The sequence below is a fragment of the Pituophis catenifer genome, unplaced genomic scaffold (assembly GCF_029215685.1).
Source record: "Pituophis catenifer annectens isolate HBS135680 unplaced genomic scaffold, rPitCat1.0.hap2 SCAF_1, whole genome shotgun sequence".
Lineage (NCBI taxonomy): Eukaryota > Metazoa > Chordata > Lepidosauria > Squamata > Colubridae > Pituophis > Pituophis catenifer.
In genome coordinates, this window is record NW_027256881.1 from 273698284 (window position 1) to 273716709 (window position 18426).

General features: G+C 38.4%; 1 protein-coding gene across 3 annotated transcripts in view; it reads left to right on the forward strand.

Annotated features, from left to right (window-relative positions):
- TSPAN18 (tetraspanin 18) overlaps positions 1-18426 on the forward strand; it is a 208354-nt gene that overhangs the window by 154021 nt on the left and 35907 nt on the right. For all 3 annotated transcript variants that reach the window (XM_070936110.1, XM_070936123.1, XM_070936116.1), the window contains one exon: positions 15699-15776. The gene's annotated coding sequence lies outside the window, so the exon portion shown is untranslated. The remainder of the gene's footprint in view (positions 1-15698; positions 15777-18426) is intronic.

Sequence of the window (18426 nt, forward strand, 5' to 3'; positions counted from 1 at the left end):
GAAATCATTTGTCTATTCCTTCAAAACTATACCACAGTAACTATATTATTAGAATTATTAGCTATTAATAATTGAGACCATGGAGCATCAAGATCTGAAAATCAGAACTGAAAGATGATGGGGAAAAATGACTGTGATGGTCCCAGTGATAATTGGCACACTTGGTCAAAAATCTTGGACAACATTTAGAAAATCTGCACATTGACAAAATTTCCATCTGTCCATTACAAAAGACCACATTGCTGAAACCCAAAAGACCCGTGATGGTGAATCTATGGCAGGTGTGCCACGAGTGGCACGCATAGCCATATCAGTGGGCATGCGAACTCAGCTCCAGCGCGCATGTGTGTGCCAGCCAGCTGATTTTCAAGCCTTCTGGGACTACCAGAACCAGGGATTCCTGCCTCCAGAGGGCCTGGGGCGGGGTGAGGAAGGCCCATTTTTCTTTCTCACCTGGCTCCAGATCTTCTCTATGAATCTAGGGAGGGCAAAAACAGCCTTCCCCATCCCCTCGGAGGCTCTGGAGGCCTGGGGAAAGCAAAAAAGTCACTTCCTGTCCAACAGGAAGTTGGGAAACGAGCCGTTTCTGGCCTCTGGAGGGCCTCCGAGGGGTGAGGAAGGCTGTTTTTGCCCTCCCTAGACTCATAGAGAGGATCTGGAGCCAGGTGAGAAAGAAAAATGGGCCTACAGGGCCATCGCGTGCCAGGAGGGGGGGGGTTGCGCACACATGTGCAGGGGCGGGGCACATAGAATTATGGATCTGGGCACATGTGCACACGAACCTTCCCCAGCCACCCCTGGCTTAGCCATCACTGCCATAGACTATGCTCATACATGATGACAGCTTAGGTTCCTCAGAAGAACTTAGTGTGTATGAACGCCAACATCAACTAAAGAATTGGGAGCTGTGATTTCATATTTTTATGTATATAATAATAATTAAAATGCAGGTAGCCCTTGACTTATGATCATAATTGAGCCCAAAATTTCTGTTGCTAAGTGAGACATTTGTTAAGTGAGTTTTGTCCCATTTTACAATTTTTTCTTGCCATAGTTGTTAAGTGAATAACGGCAGTTGTTAACTTAGTAACACTGTGGTTACATGAATCTGGCTTCCCCAGTGACTCTGTTTGTCAGAAGTTGCAAAAAGTGATCACATGACCCCTAAGCTCATTGCAATTATCATAAATATGAGTCGGTTGCCAAGAGCCTGAATTTGGATCATGCAACCATGGAGATGTGTGATAAATGGTCATGAATCCATTTTTTTCAGTGCTGTTGTAACTTTGAACGGTCACTAAACAAATTTGTAAGTCGAGGACTACCTATAATGAAAACAAATAACTGCATAACAACAAAGGACTGTTTTTGCATACAGCCTGAGGTCCAAGGTAATGAGGAAGGCAAGGAGCAGCAGTAATGGCAGGGAGATCAGAAGAAATGAATTTAGTTGGAAAAGGATTACTTTTCTAATGGCTCAGTCTATATCCGTGATGGCGAACCTATGGCACGTGTGCCACAGGTGGCACATGTAGCCATATTGGTGGGCACGCAAGCTCGGCTCTGGTATACATGCATGCACTGGCCATCTGATTTTCAGGCCTTCTGGGCCCACCGGAAATAGGGAAACAGGCTGTTTCCTGCCTCCGGAGAGCCTCAAGTGTGGGGGTGGGGAAGGCCCTTTTTTCTCTTCCCCCCAGGCTCCAGAATCTTTCTAGGAGCCTGGGGAGGGCAAAAATGGCCTTTCCCAGCCCCCCGGAAGCTGGAAACGGCCCATTTGCCAATTTCCAGTGAGACTAGAAGGCCCGTTTTTGGGTCTCCCCCACCTCCAGAACCTTTCGAGGAGCCTGGGGAAGGCGAAAATGGCCTTTTCCGCCCCCCTCAGAGGCCCTCAGGAGGAAGGAAATGGCCAGGAAACAGGGTTGCACACGGATGTGCAGGGGCTGTGCATAGAATTATGGGTGTGGGCATGCGTGCGCGCAACCCCCATCCCCTTCCCCCCCCTGTTTCTGGCACATGATGGCAAAAAGGTTAACCATCACTGGTCTATATTAAGATTTATCCTGATTTCATAACCCCTGGCTCATTAAAGGTCCTCTCGGAACTATTTCTTTCACTTAGTCTATTCTTGCTCGGATTGCTTTTATGGCACTGTTTATTGAACAGTGAACACAAAGACTATTATTTCCACGTGCTATCAGGTTATGTGCAGGTTATGTGCTCTATTCTAGTAGTATTATTTTTATAGGTAAAAGTAGGTTTAAAACTACTGAACCAATTTCTCATTTAGTGTTGTGACCCAGGCCCAAGTAGGTAGTAATCGACGCAAACAGTTCCAAAACAAACAGACTTTTATTAGAACAGCTGAGAATTAACTCATTCTCAGCATAGTCCAAACTAAATTAAAACAAACTCTTCATAATACAAATTCTTCAGTCTAATCATCAACCTTGGTATAATTAGGCAAACTGCCAAAGGCTTCTCTTGGCAAAAGTTCAAAAGCAGAAGATGCCGACAAGAGATAATTGCTGCAATACTATCAACGTTGTTTTCCGACAAAGAGCCCATTGCTCTTTGCCCATTGCTGGTCTTTTAAGCCTTATGGGAGGGGCCAATCATCTCTTGGCCCTATTCCTGAGTCGTCGTTTTTGCTTTAGCTGCTCTTGCCTTCTGGTAGCTCTTCTCATACGTGCACTAAGAACATGCTCCTCCTGCTCCTCTGCCTCTCTACTGCCAGCCTCTGGAGGCTCCGGAGTTCACACATCACTCCCTGATAGCTCTGTCCCCATCTCTGCTTCCGACGCAGAGCCCTCATCTGGGCCTTCCCCAGCCTCTAGGACTGGCCCATGTTCTTCCTCAGCCTCATCGCTGTCCGACTCTGCTGCCAGCTCCGCAGGCTGCTGGTGAACCACAACATTTAGCATCAAACACAGATGCACAGGGAGGAAATATAAAGTGTAGCGAAAGAATGATCATACAATATTATACTAACTGCATATATGTCATATATATCTCTGCTATGTGAGAGCTATAATGTTGTAATCGGGGAAAACTCAAATCTACTCTAGTTTACTGCTCGACTTTCTCTCAAACCACCCTCCTTCATAGATGTTTTGCTGTGGAGAAAAATATGCAGAATACGAAGCTGAGGTAAGAAAGAATATAAATACAAGCACTTTCCCTCTATATCCATCTAGAAAGGGATAAAACAAGAGCGTGTTTTTATATAGGCAAGTCCCACCAAGATCAGAGTTTTATCCCTCTGTGTGGGCTGGCAGATCTGTTTTGATTCTGTTGCATGGAAATGATGCAACTACATCTACATCTCAAATGTGGCTGAGACAATGTCTCATGGTGCTTGATCTTTACTGCAAAGAGAATTACCTTGTCATCACTCATAATAAAGCCGAAATATTTGTATTCTCAAGAAGCCTTGTAATAGGCCACCATTCCTGGAAAATTGACAGCACAAACATTAATCAAACTGAGTCTTTAAAATATCTCAGAATTCCTTTCAGTGTCTGCAGAATTTGAAAAACAGGCAAATATCAAATTTTGGCAAGCTCTGAGCTTCACAAACATCATTTTATGCTTTGCTCCATAGTGGTAAAAAGCATGTTCTCACGGTTATTACACATTATGAAGCAAAGGCCATGAGCTTTTTGCTCTATGCAACAGACATTTATAAATATCATAGCAGTGTGGCCCCTTTTGAAGCTACTCAGTCAACATTGTAAAAAGGACTGTGCTACATGCATACTTGTACATGGATATGTGTGTATCCAATCCCTTCCTAGGAATGAAATCTGTCCTGATCTCAGTGGTGGTTTGAATGAACATTTGCTCCTTAAAATACTAGTTTACTTTATTCTGAGAACTAGCAAGGTCTAGTGGTTAAGGCATCAAACTAGAAAGTAGGAAACTGTGAGGTCAAGTCCCACTTAGCCATGAATGCCAGCTGGGTGACCTTGGGCCAGGCACTCTCAGCCCAACTCACCACACAAGGTTGTTGTGGGAAAAATACCGTAGGAGGAAGAAGATGTGTTGGATATGTTCACCATCAAGGTAGTGAGGATATAATAATAAAAATGGGAAACAAACAAACAAACAAATAAATTCCATGACTTTTTATTTATTTATTAGTCATATTTCTATGCCGCCGACTCGCCGAGGACTCTGGGCGGCTTACACCAAAGACAGTATACTAAATAGCATATTGCCCCCTAACAATCTGGGTCCTCATTTTACCCACCTTGGAAGGATGGAAGGCTGAGTCAACCTTGAGCCGGTGAGATTTGATCCGCTGATCTGCTGAACTAGCAGTCAGCTGAAGTAGCTGCAGTACTGCACTCTAACCACTGCGCCACCTCCGCTCTTTTTGGGATAATTTCATTCTCGCACAATAACTGGGTGAACTTGCATATAAAGTCTTGTGACTTTCCTATTCAGTGTCTACCGGTAAGTTCAGTTGGCCTTGAGAATCTGATATTGTTGGTTTTCAACAGAAGGAAATATCTGTAGCTCAGGGTTGAACTGTGGAATCTTCAGTGCTTCTGACTTTGATTGTTTGCTTGCAGATGTTTCATTACTCACTGTTGTTATCTAGTTGGGTAATGAACAATGAAGCTCAGGGAGCACCCAAACCTCCACTGTCTATGGCATTCTCAATCATCCAGGTCATGGTTGTCCCAAAGGTGCTGTTCAAAAGGCAATTGGGTTTTATAGATTTTTTTTCCCCTTGAAAACATTTCACTTCTCATCCAAGAAGCTTCTTCAATTCTGAGAACTTCATGAACTGAAGAAGCTTCTTGGATGAAAAGCGAAATGTTTTCAAGGAAAAAAACCAAGAAAGTCCACTTGCCTTTTGAACAGCACCTTTGGGCCAAGCCTTCACTGTGTGTTTTCCATATATACTTTAGCAAAATCTAAGCTCTAGTTTCAAATTAGATAATTCAGGTTTATTTGGAAGATCTTTTTCACTAGCTTCCTACATCAGTTGCTCAGTAAATTGAGAACCTCTACTGTAGTTATATGTTATGGTGGCCTTATCATTAATAGAATGGAGATTTAATGGTATCCCATTGAAGAATGACTCTGCCCCCTCTGCTGGGGGAAAGAAAATTAAGTTCATGTTTTCCCCTATTGCTCTTTTTATTCAGTCAATTACAAGAACTTGCTTCTTTGAATTAACAGCCATGAGAATTTAGAAGAGAATTTACCTAATTTAAGTCAATGACAGCCTCTAGGAAAGTCACAAAAGTTTGCTAAATTACCACTGCAATTCAACACAGAATTATGTGGTTTTATTATATAAACCAATGTGATCATTATTCCCTAAAACTGCAATTTTGTTATTTTAATGTTCAGATTTTAAATGAAATACCTGTCAACTCCAAACTGTTCATGCCTCTACTGCTTTTCTTTATTTTGTTTTTGAAATAAAATAATGGGGGAAAACAGGTTGAAATGATAACATAGCCTCCTGGTCCTGTGGTTGCGATGATACATTGTTGCTTGTGGCATGTCCTTTTGCTCTAAATACACATGGTAAAATTATGGTAACCTTTTCAAACTGTCTACAACAATTACAGCCAGCATGCATTTGATGGTATTATTGACTCAGTAGAAAATGTGCTCTTTTTGTTCAGGAATGCCTACTACAGAGCAAAGCAGTGGCATAGCAATGCCTCAGTAACTAAAGGGAAAGCTTTATAATGTTTCTCTTTACCTATGCCAAATAAATAAATAGGAAATTATGGAGGAAATTAGTACATCATTATTAAAAGGTGCACAGCAATCGTATTAAAATGGATGGCTTACATGAGAGAATATCTAAAACAATTTCTCTTAAAAGCAGACTTGATTGCTCTTTGGAGTTGTGTTTACATTCTGAATTAATCACAAGGAGATTAGAAATTATCATTCTTCACTTCAAAACTGTAAATTTTATAGAATTCAAGATTCTATAGTAATAAATGCATAATAATAAATGCAATCAGAGCTGAAGGTTTTAAGCTAAGTAAGAGATTGTTTTGTGCTATGTGGTGGTTGATCGTATTTACACAATTCACTCTAGAAACTAATTGAATTTACATGCAGTAGTCTTTGCACATGGTGGTGACATCTTGATCTAAGCAGCGTAAAATCCATGCTTAATAGGCTATTTTATAACCAAGCTTCAGTTAACACAAGTTATTTATTTATTTAAAGTGTTTGTTAGCCACTTTAGAGGGCAAATTACTTAAAAATAGACTTTTAAGTCTAGTATTTAAATATTATATTTAGAGGCTAGCATTTAAAGAAAACTAATATAGGTTGTGGTTAAGGCACCAGGCTGGAAACCAGGAGACTGTGAGTTCTAGCCCTATCTTAGGCACGAAGCCAGCCGGGTGACCTTCAAGCAGTCAGTCTTTTTCAGTCCGAGGAAGCAGACAATGGCAAGCCACTTCTGAATTCTTTCCAAGAAAATGGAGGGACTATAAGAAATATAAAAAATAAAATAAAACATAAAATAAAGTAAAATATAAAGATATTAATGATAAAATGAACTGAAGTTCCCAAAAGCAACAATGGCAACCCAATATAAAATAGTATAAAACAAATAAATTTCTCAAATATAATGAATACATTTGGAAATTTGAGAAGAAATTGTGGGGACTAGGGCTAGCAAGGAGGCGGGAATTTTACTCATTGACAAAGTGGGTATTTAGTGATTGCATCCAATGTTTTCAATGTAATATGCAAGGGCTGCACATTGCACAATGTGCAATGTAATGTGCCCATTAGTTCCAATTTTGCCTCTTTTGAGTTCCCTACCTCCTTGCCTGCACTTCTAAAGACATCTCCCATTGCATGCTTATGATCCTAGAAGCCTAGTGATCAGTAAGCTGATGGACTTGCAGTAGCACAACTGATAGGAAGAGGTTGAAGGAGAAGAATAATTTATAAACACTCTTTTCATTAAGATTGCCCAGGAAATATTGGCTCACTTAGTTAGGTTGCTTGGGTTGACAATCAGCAAGCCTGCATTCAAGAGCGAGTGCTGTTGTGTGACAGGGTGAGCTCCTGTCATTCGCTCCAGCTCCTGCGACTATCAGTTTGAAAGCAAGTAATCGTGAGTAGATAGATAGGTACCACTTTGGTGGACAAATTAAAGGGGGCATGAAAGGAGCTCCCAACCAGGCATCCCCCCGGGCAATGGTGATGTCACCAGCTAATCCTTTTCAACTTGGGAGCACGTAAGTACTTCCGACATGAAAGCCAGCAAACATGACCAAGGTTGTGGGAATCACAGAAATTAAAGGCTCTCTTTTTCTTCCATCAACATTCTGTAAGCTTGGTTGTTGTTGTTTTTTTTCTGCTAAGAACATGCAAACAGTGATGTGCCCTATATCTGAATTGATGAAACTGAACATCTAGCAGAAAAACAGCAATCTGAATCAACATTTTAGGACACAGATGCTAAACCCTGCCCGCTCTCATTTCTTGCAGTGAATGTTTCTGTATCAGGGTTAGCTACAGCATACAAAGTTAAAGCTTCTTCCAGCACAAAACCTGTTTTTGTTCATGTTTCTGTGCCACTGCTCTGACTGCCAGCTTTGCCCACAGTTCTCAAAGGGTTATATGGGATCAATGCAATCACCAGTCCCTCTCCATACTTTTTCACCTGTTAAAAGAAGGTCAGGCCTACTCTTTCTCCCACTACTCTGACTTAGTTCAAAGCAATCCATCTTCCATATTCTCCTTCCACCAGAGCTTAATAATGTAACATGCTACAATTTAACCCGGAATTATTGTTATCAATAAAATTGCACCTCTTAATTCAATCTGATATTCATATCAGTGGTGGGTTTCAAAAATTTTTACTACCGGTTCTGTGGGTGTGACTTGGTGGGCATGGCATGGCTTGGTGGGCATGGCAAGGGAAGGATACTGTAAAATCTCCATTCCCTCCCCACTCCAGGGGAAGGATACTGCAAAATCCCCACTTCCTTCCGATCAGCTGGGACTTGGGAGGCAGAGAATAGATGGGGGCGGGGCCAGTCAGAATTATTACTACCGGTTCTCCAAACTACTCAAAATTTCCACTACCAGTTCTCCAGAACTGGTCAGAAACTGCTGAAACCCACATCTGATTCATACTATTCAACAGGAAAAAATGATAAACTGACCAAATAGACTTGGGCCCACAACTTATTCAGCCACAAAGAAACTGATCAGGCTTAGCCTTCGGTATTAAGGGCTGTTTCATGTATCAATCTTAATCTGCTTTCCTCCCAGGCTGAAACAGTATGAAAATTAAGTTGATTTATGACATTTTACAGATGTTAATAATTCTTCAGCTTTAGCCAAAAATTCTGTCCAGATAGTGGTTACCATACCCCACAATTGGTGGATTTGTCTGTTTCCTACCAATGCTGGGAAAGCATCCAGAATTTGCTTTTTTTCTCCGAGTTAGTCTTTGAAGACTTTGAAGGTCTCCATCAATAAACTCCCTGTTCTAATTGACATCCTTCTGCCAGGCATGTCTACCAGTTGATGGGCAGGAGAAAAAGAGAGGACACTATAATTTTACTTTTTTTTTTTTTTTGCATCATTTGTCCCTAAAGGAAAAACGATAGAGAAATCTTGTCAGTTTCATATCATTAAAAAGGAAAAAGGAAAGACACAAAAAGCTCCAGGTTTCACTGCTCCATCAGTGAACTTGTTAAAAACAAAACAACAGAGTCTAAACTTTCTACGGTCCACTACTGAACGTTGTTGTTGTTGTTTTAAAAAATGTAAAGCCATTTCACTGGTCTATTGTAGAAAAAGTTCCTTCAGCTTGACAGCCCAAAATAAAATGGCTCTGGAAGGCAGCAACCAGTAAGCATTTCCAATGAACACACAATAGCTATTTGGAGTGAAGCATGGGTGAAATGTAAAATTTGTTACTACAGGTTCTGTGGGCGTGGCTTGGTGGGGGGGGTAATGTGACTGGGTGGGCGTGGCCAACTTTTTTTTTTAATGCTAATTAATGCTTTGAAAAGCCTCTGCTGATCAGGAAACTCAGCTGGAATCGTCAGAGACTTTTCAAAGCATTTTTTTTACCACCTCTTCGGCCAAGAGGTTGCAGAAAAAAATGCTTTGAAAAGCCTCTGACTATCCTAGCTGAGCCACGCGATCATCAGAGGCTTTTTTTTTATTTTTAAAAGCATTTTTTCGTCGCAAGAGGTTGTAGAAAAAATGCTTTTAAAAGTTAAAAAAAAAGCCTCTGATGATCCTGCGGCTCAGCTGGCCATGGGGGGGCAGGGATTTTTGCTACTGGTTCTCCGAACCACCCGCCGCCATCGCTACCTGATCGGGCGATCTGGTCCGAACCGGGAGAATTTCACCCCTGGAGTGAAGACATTTGCCTACCAGAATTGAAAGGCAGCTGACAATCCCCAGACCACTGTGTGGTAGAGATCAGAAAAGATTTCTTCTGATATGGAGCAACAGGTGGAGGTTACCTTCATGGTGGGCTGGAGTGGGTTGTAATCTGATCAAGGACACGAAGTGAGTCATCTGCATGCTGGAGTAAGAAGAACATATGGACGAGTCCTTAATGTTATCTGATTAAGTGTATTATGTGAAGCTAGCATAAATATCGTTTTGAAGAGATATACAGAAGGGATATTTTCTTCCTCCAAAAGATCTTGTCAACCTAAAATTCAGCAAGAGTTGGTTGTTTCATAGGTTTGGATCTTGTTGTAACAGATAATGAGGGGAGTTGGGAATAAGCATGGACTGGAAATAAAGATTTTGTATGTGAAAAGTCTTTCATCATCCAGTTCTTCAGTTCTTTTCATTAAAACTTGACCTGCGTCCAACTAATAATTTTTTCTCAACAATCAATTATGGTGGTTATTCTAGATTTGCTGATGAATAAGATAAATTGTGATTTAAAACTGGATTTTAAACATGGACTGAAGGGGAATGACATTGAAACTTTAGTATTAACCATTTATTATGTTGTCTAGTCACTGCTGTGGAAATAAATAACAAATAAAGAAAGGCTTTTGATTGCCGCAGCAATATTAGGTAAGGCTATAAATTGTTGAGGAACAAAATCTTTAGTGAGACCATACTTCACAGTCTATGTCAATTCAAATTAAATTGGCAGTTCCATATCTGCCAAGACTAAGCATCAGTTGGGATGCTTTTAAATGACCTCACCTATAATTCAAAAACTAATAATAGTTTTGACAAAAAATATCAACATTTTGATATCAAGAAAGGCTAAACAGAATTTTGACAAATTTTTGAATAGCATTCAGTAAATAGATTTTGGTAAGAAAATTACATATGTTTTCAATCCTATTGTTTGCATCATCACAGAATTTGGTGATACTTTGATTTAATGTAGGATTCAAGGAGAATCTGAATAAACAAAAGCAGGTCAAATGATGTTTAAGAAGGCAGAGGATGCTTTTGAGATTAATTGTTTCAGAAGCCTGGCCCTGAGTTTAGTAATGTCTCTTAGATCTTGCATTTCTACTTGGAAAAATAAGCTGACCAAGCTATAATTAAGCACAGTTGTTTGTTACTGGTAGTCTTAAAATTCTTTTGAATTGCTTAATCCTAGTTTTTATTGTTTTAAAAATCAACTGAGGGGACACACTTATCCTCAACTTCAGCCACCCAAGCATGGCAATTCCAAAGTGTGGCAGCCATTTCAATGGGCAATTTGAAGCAGCCACCTCAGGCAGTATTTGCAGCCACTTAGCTGATGGTTCTTTTAAATTGATTGAATGACAAAGATATAGATTTGCCCTGCATCCTTCAAATGTGCATCCTTCAAATGTGGTGGAAGAGGCCCTGGAGAAAGTTTTAGTTAGCAGTACAGTGAGTTTTGTAGAATGAGAGGCATGTCACCTTTCTTTCTATCACAGCAGTGTACAGGTAATCCTTAACCTATGACCACAATTGAGCCCAAAATTTATGTTGTTAAGTGAGAAGGTTGTTAAGTGAGTCTTGCCCCATTTTATGACCTTTTTTTGGGGGCCAGGTTTGTTATGTGAATCACTGAAGTTGTTAAATTAGTTACATGGATGTTAAGTGAATCTGGCTTCCCAATTGTATTTCCTTGTCTGAAACTCACAAAAAGTGATCACCTGACCCCCGGACACTGCAACCATCATAAATATGTACCAACTGCCAAGCATCCAAAACATGAAGTTGTTGCAGCAGTCATATGTGTGAAAAATGGTCATAAGTCACTATTTTCAGTAACTTTGAATGGTCACTAAATGAACTGTTGTAGGTCAAAACTACCTGTACTGTACCAGTCCTACACAGTGTCATATCAAATGATCTTTACAGTATAATTTTTTCTAATGGTAACTACTTCCTACTTTTGGGTAACTCCTCAAAATTTCTTCTCTTTTGGAAGCAGAGTAAATATTTCAAAATGTGGTGAATTGCAAAAAAGCAAACTTTCTTTCCCCTTCACATAAGCTTCTGAGAACTAGTAGCTGTATAATTATATGCACTTACAAGCTTTTGCACAGCAGTGGCAGGAATGCTCTCAGACTTTATTTCCCTAATGATAGGTTTACGTAAAGGCATTACATCTTTGCAGAAAAATGTAAACTTTAAAGTGGCAGCTACTTCTGTGCTTGTGGTGCAAGGCATTTGCAGTAAGTGAAAGCAGATTAATAGCTCAAGTTTAGAAATAAACCATGTTGGGTTTTTCTGGTTAGAATACATTGGATTGCAGCCTAAATCAATTAAATGTAACATAGTGGCTGGAATTCTGTAAAAGAAAGGCAAAGGGAAGTGCATCAGGCAGGTTAAAAAAAATGGAAGTTATAGGAGGAGCAAAAATCAAAACAAAACCCTACACAAATCACATATGCACATATTTCCATTAAAAGTCCTTTCAACATTCAATAGAGGTTAGAAGACTAGACCAAAATATTTTTCACTCTTTCTCTGTCCTCCCTACATGCCATTTTATTTATGAAGAGTGGCTTCAGTGTTGTAACACGCATAGTTTGTTAGTATGGACTTCTAACTCTCATATATCCTAATTAACATTTTTTAATGTTAGTTTCCATGTTGAAATTAGTACGTCATTAAATAATCCAAAATCTTTATTTTCAGTATTGACAAGCTAACCACCATTATCTCTGCTGGGACTTTTACATATGTTTTAAGAAGTAGGACTATTTGCAATGGTTATGTCATAATCTACATCCTGGCTGTTGTGTTTGCCACTTCTCTTGCACTAGAAGACATTTCCATGTTTGATACTACTATATTATGGTGTGTGTTTTAAAATCTGATTGTGCAGCTGTGCAGTTGCCCAGCTATTATTTCTTTCCATCAGTGGCATTTGTTTCCAGTTTTACATACACACAAATTTACTACTTCAGTAAGCTTGCATCCTCACTACTTTTGGCTGTTTAAAAATAGTTTTAAAATAGAGCTTACTTGAAAGCAAAATAATTTAAGAATAACCCAGCTGCAAAAGGGCCAGGACAATCTTTGTCTTGCGTTGTTGTTTTCTCATGGTGGACAACCCAAGGCCTTTCTGATATTCAAATGCAGAGAGATTCCTTCCCAATTGTTGTTCTCCTACAGCTGGTATTCAGACTTCTTTAAGTCAGAGAGAACAAATTGACTACTTTCTCCTTGCTATTCATGCATTTATGTATCTCAATCGTGTTCTCCTGTTGGAAGAAGTATCCTTCTGGGTTCAGTTCCAATTGGGGAAAAAGACACTGGATTCATGGAGGTTGCTTGGAAAGAAGGTTTATTGATGAACAGGATCACATGGCTTGACTTCCTGAGCAGAAAAAAAAAGGGAGGCGAGATGCTGAGAGTGCCTTGGTTTTATGCCCTATGTTGAGCTTTGACTTTGAGCCTGTAATCTGATTGGTTGTTAGACTCCCATGGGCCATGCAGAGGCAACTCTGTAGTCTGTCCTGAGTCCCAAGCTTGGTTCAGCCTTGCTGGATGATGCAGTTTCCCCAGGTGCCATGTGATGAGTTCTGTTGCTAGATGGGTAGAGGGCTAATCCTACCTTTTTTTTTTTTTTTTTTTTTTTTAATTTGATTTATATGCCGCCCTTCTCCGGAGACTCAGGGCGGCTTACAGTGCGTTAAGCAATAGCCTTCATCCTTTTGTATATTTATACAAAGTCAGCTTATTGCCCCCACAAACTGGGTCCTCATTTAACCTACCTTAGAAAGGATGGAAGGCTGAGTCAACCTTGAGCCTTGGAGAGATTCGAACCAGCAGTAAATTGCAGGCAGCTGTGTTAATAACAGGGTGCTTTAAACCACTGTAGTACCAAGGCTTTGTTGGATCTTGGGTGAGGGCATTTGCCTATGAATAGACCTAGCTATCTCTTTACCTCTTAACTGTGGACATCTGCTGTGGGCTATTGAGGATGATGTGGGCTATTAAGAGTGAGTCTGTTTCCTGCCTAAAAACATGTTTCTCCATTTCTCATCCAGGGAAATATAATATTCTGCCTTTTTAATATTTCCTAGAATATTTCATTTTTCTAGGAGGGGGTGGGTGCTAACTTCCTACACTCCCTCACTTACTTTTTTACCAAGCTAGAGGCTCCCAAACATAATAGCGTTTTCTCATATGAAGGTGCTTGAAGCCCATTGATTATTGTAGTTCCCTTTTCAAGCTTTATTATCTCTTTCTAAGAGTGGCCATCAGAACTACGTACAATATTCCAAATGTGAACACATTCTATATTTGTATTACAATTTCCTAAGGTGCCCTACCATAAATTTGTCTTTTTGTAGCTGTATAATTATTATCTTCATTGCGCTATCCACTAAGCCCCTGACCTTTTTTTCTGGTTAATTAGAGACATTTCACATCCCAACAGTATATATGTGAAGATAATGATGTTTGCCACAATGTGGATCACTTTGCACTTACTTAAATTGAACCATATTTGGTAGATCATTCACTCAGTTTAAAAAGATTCTTCTAGAGTTCTTCACAATCAGTTTTGTTTGCTTGTTTTAACCACCATGAATTGTTTGAAATCATCCTCAAATCCAGAAATTCAGTGTTTAATTAAGTTGGGTGATTAGTGAACATGATAAAAGCACAATTCCATACCCTGATTCTTGGAGGATTTCATTACATACCTCCTGTCACTGAGAAAATTGCCCAAGGACTTCAAGTAAGCTTAGAACCCTAAAGTAATAACATTTTCAGTCACTTAAGGGAGACAGAATGTTAAAGAGTATATGTTGAAAAATCTTGAACATAAATACTTGAATGTTTACGCCCTAATGAAATAGAATTACAAACTGCCTTAATAGATTGTTTATTGCCAGTTTTATAAATATATAACTAATGAATCCTAGTAACCATGGAAGCAATATGGTAAATTAGGTAGGATAAAGGTAAAAATATAATAACAAAGCACATAAAGTGATGTACTATGCAGTATGATCATTTTTGACTGTGACATTTTATATTGTTTGCTATTTTTATATTGAATATTTTGAATATCTGATGATTCACAATGTATTTGTATCATTCATTTAAATGAATTCATTTTCAAGGACTTAAGTAGTTTGCATAACAGATTGCATAAGAGATTTTCTGAAAGATTTACCATTATTAAGATGGTATTATGAGACATGGTGGTGCAGTGGTTATAATGCAGTACCGATAGTCCTCGACTTACGACCACAATTGAACCCAAAATTTATGTTGCTAAGTGAGACATTTGTTAAGTAAATTTTGCCCCATTTTTCAACCTTTCTGGCCACAGTTGCTAAGTGAATCATTGTCATTGGTAAGTTAGCAACATGGTTTTTATGAATCTGGCTTCCCCATTGACTTTGCTTATCAGAAAAATCACAAAAAGGAATCACATGGCCCTGGGACACTGCAGCCATCTTAAATGCAAGTCATTTGTCAAGCATCCAAATTTTGATCACGTGACCAAGGGGATGCTTCAATGGTTGTAAGTGTGAAAAATGGTCATAAGTCACTTTTGTCTGTGCTGTTGTAACTTTGAACAGTCACTAAATGAACTGTTGTAAGGCGAGGACTATCTGTATTGCAGACTAACTCTGCCTACAGCCGGAAGTTCAATCCTGATTGGCTCAAAGTTGACTTGGTCTTCCATCCTACTAAGGGCGATTAAATGAGGACCCAGATTGTTGAGGGCAATATGATGACATTATAAAGTGCCCAGATAGTTCGGTATAGCACTATTGAGCAGTATATAAGTCTAAGTGCTATTTCTCTCACAGCTATTCTGAAGTAGCTTACTACAAATCAATACAGAAGGAATTGAGGTGAAAAACGGTAACTCCCCCAAAGCTTCTGAGAGGTTCTATAGTTGATTAGAATTGATGTCAACAGCTGACCCTTTATTTACTGCCCAGGAAACGATTTGAGTTGATGAACTAATGTAACATTTAAACTGATTTGTTATCAGTTTATGATAAAGTTTGAGATACATGGTTTGTAAACTTATAAGTCACTTCAAAGGTTGATGAGCCAGGTTATAAGGGATTGGATGTTTTGATGAGTGCTAAGAGCTTTTATTACTGCTAATGTACATCAAATTAAGTATGCAATTAGACTGAATATATTCATTGGGTTTATCTAATAAAGGTTTATCTAATAAGATTGTGTTTTACTGACTTGTACATTAATTGAATATCTTCTTTTTCTTATAGGTTAAACGTGGCCAGTAAAAGGTACATGGGACATATATACTATTAGAGATTATCGTAGACGTTCCAAGAGCTGCATAAGTGAGTCTTTAAAATTATTTTTTCTCTGCATTTTAAAGAAAAAAAAAACTTCATTATTTTTTTTCCTCAAATTTGTAATTAGGCAAATATTGACAAAATCTATGATCGTGTGGAATGATGTTAAAGTTATGCAATAGTTTAACAAGCATAGAATCTATAAGAGGGGTAAAAGCTGCCATTTAGGCCATCAAGTCAAACCCACTGCTCAGAGCAGGGATTCAACCTTGCAAAGGGCTATTGTGTCTACCTAAAGACATTTGTTGAAATGAAGTTCATCACCTCCCTTGAAATTGATTCCACTGTCATAATCTTTTTTTTTTTTAACAAATATAAACTTTTTAATAGCATTCAACTGGAATTTGCCTTTCTCTAGCTTAAGACCATTATCCCATATCTTACTGTTTGGGACAACAGGTGGCACCTTTCATCTTCTGAGTGATATTCTCCCCTGTTTTTTTTTTATTCTCAATAATAATCATACCCTCATTGGCTCCTTATAACTTTGCAGTGTCCTGCCTATCCTCCATGTCAATTTTACCTAATCCAGTTTCTCAGAATCTGTGCTTAAAAATATGGTTCCTAGATTTAATGTCATCCAACCAACCATCACTTTTTATAAGGTGGACACTATTCTTCTATAGATGCAACTTAAAATTGCAGCTTTTAGCAACTTTTTTAGCAGCTGCTAATAATACTCTCTCAACTCACATTTTTTTTTAATGAATTATAAGTCCAAGAAGCTTTTCTCACATACTGTTATCTAAATCAGGTGTTCCGCAAGCTCTACTTTGCATTTGATTCTTCATTTCTAAGTAAATAATTTATCTCCATTAAATTTCACTCGGTTTCAGTCCACTTGTCTAACTTTTCAATTCGGTTTTGAATTTGCTTTGAATTTTTAAATGTGTTCACTCTCTGTATCTCTTCATTTAAACATTAATAAAAATATTAAGGAGTACAAACTCATTACCAAAGTCTGTAGCACCCTATTTGTTACATCACTCCAGTTTTATAAGGAACTACTGATGAACATTCTGTATGTACTGTATGGTTTCCAAGCCAGGAATGTCATAAAATATCTTATTAAATGTTTTGCTGAGCTCAAGTTATATTATGTCCATAGTCTTTATAAGATACTAAGGAAGTTATTGATTAAAAATACTGACAAGATGTTTTATAAATCCCTACTACCGATAATCACTATATTCTTTTTTTAAATGCTTATGGGTCAATCTTAATATGCTTGATTATTGTCAATAAAGAGACTGTATTGTTGAGTTATGTCTTTAGAGAATATGATAGCCAAAAAATAAAATAAAATCCCCAAGTAAATTATGGGAGATTCAATATACAATTCTCACTTGAAATACAAAGAACCAGGCTCAAATCACCATACTTTGGATGCATTATGCAGAGTCACACTTGAGAAAACCATAATGCTGAGAAACATGGAAAGAAAGAATAGCTTGTTTGACAATGAGATGGGCGGCATATAAATTTAATAAATAGAGTGGCCAGAAACAAAGTGAATAAACTAGATTACGGTGATGGTGAGGATGTCATTGGATGACCTGAATATTGGGGACAAACTATCCTGAAGAAGGTTTAGCTATATGATAGCTAAGAATTGACACCAACTTGAAGGCACATGATCAGTCAATCAATATGATTTAAAAATACAGTAAAATATGGTTCTAAAATTCTGTTTTCACTTTGTCATTATGGGGTACTGAGTGTAGATTAATGAGAAAAAAAATGATTTCAACACCTGTAGAACCAGGGTGGCAGCATAGCAAAATTGACAAAAGTGAAGGGGATCTGAATACTTGCTTCATGTATCTCACAAACATAAATAAAAATATATTCTTATAAGCTCTATAAGAAGAGTTTGTCTTGGGACCTAGGAAGTGTGCCTCGCTGTGAAAAAAAATCAATATAGCTCCCAGGCTGGTGTTCAAAATGGCATTGAAAACATGGCTGCTCCCTTAGGCCTTGGGGAGGGTGATGCTAAGCCCATATACAATTTTATTTGATTAAAGAAAGCATTCCTGCGGGCACAAATGATCTTTATTTTATTTTATTACTTGCTTTTAACATTGTAAACCAGAGAGGCTTGTGGAATTGAGCGTTCTCTAAATTGAATGAATATAATGACTGAACAAGAAAAGCCCCCAAATAAAAATATTTTTATTGATTGATTGATAATCAAATTTATATAGCTGCCCATCTCACCAAAGGTGACTTTGGATAGCACACAAGAGCTAAAAGAGCCAATAGAAAAACAAATTAAAATCTAAAACACTAATCGTTGGTGAAAGAAGGATAAAATGCCTCCCTCAGCAATGCACCCATTTAGAAAAGTTTCTGGTTCTTTGTGAGGCCTAGCAGCATAATCAGGTCTTGGGGGTTTTTCAGAATATCAAAAGGAATTTTTAATGAAAAAAAAACTGCAGCCAGCCCCGTTTCAAAGCTGACATTTCATCACATTTATAAAAAGAAAATATTATCCACTTAATGAAGAAAACATTGAGGTTTAAACTGTAAATATGTTTTACACTCATTATTCTTAAAAATGCTTACTACTCCTTATCACCTGAGATCTTATCAACCTCCCTTTTAAAACCCGTGAATGTGAAAGAATTTAGTGACA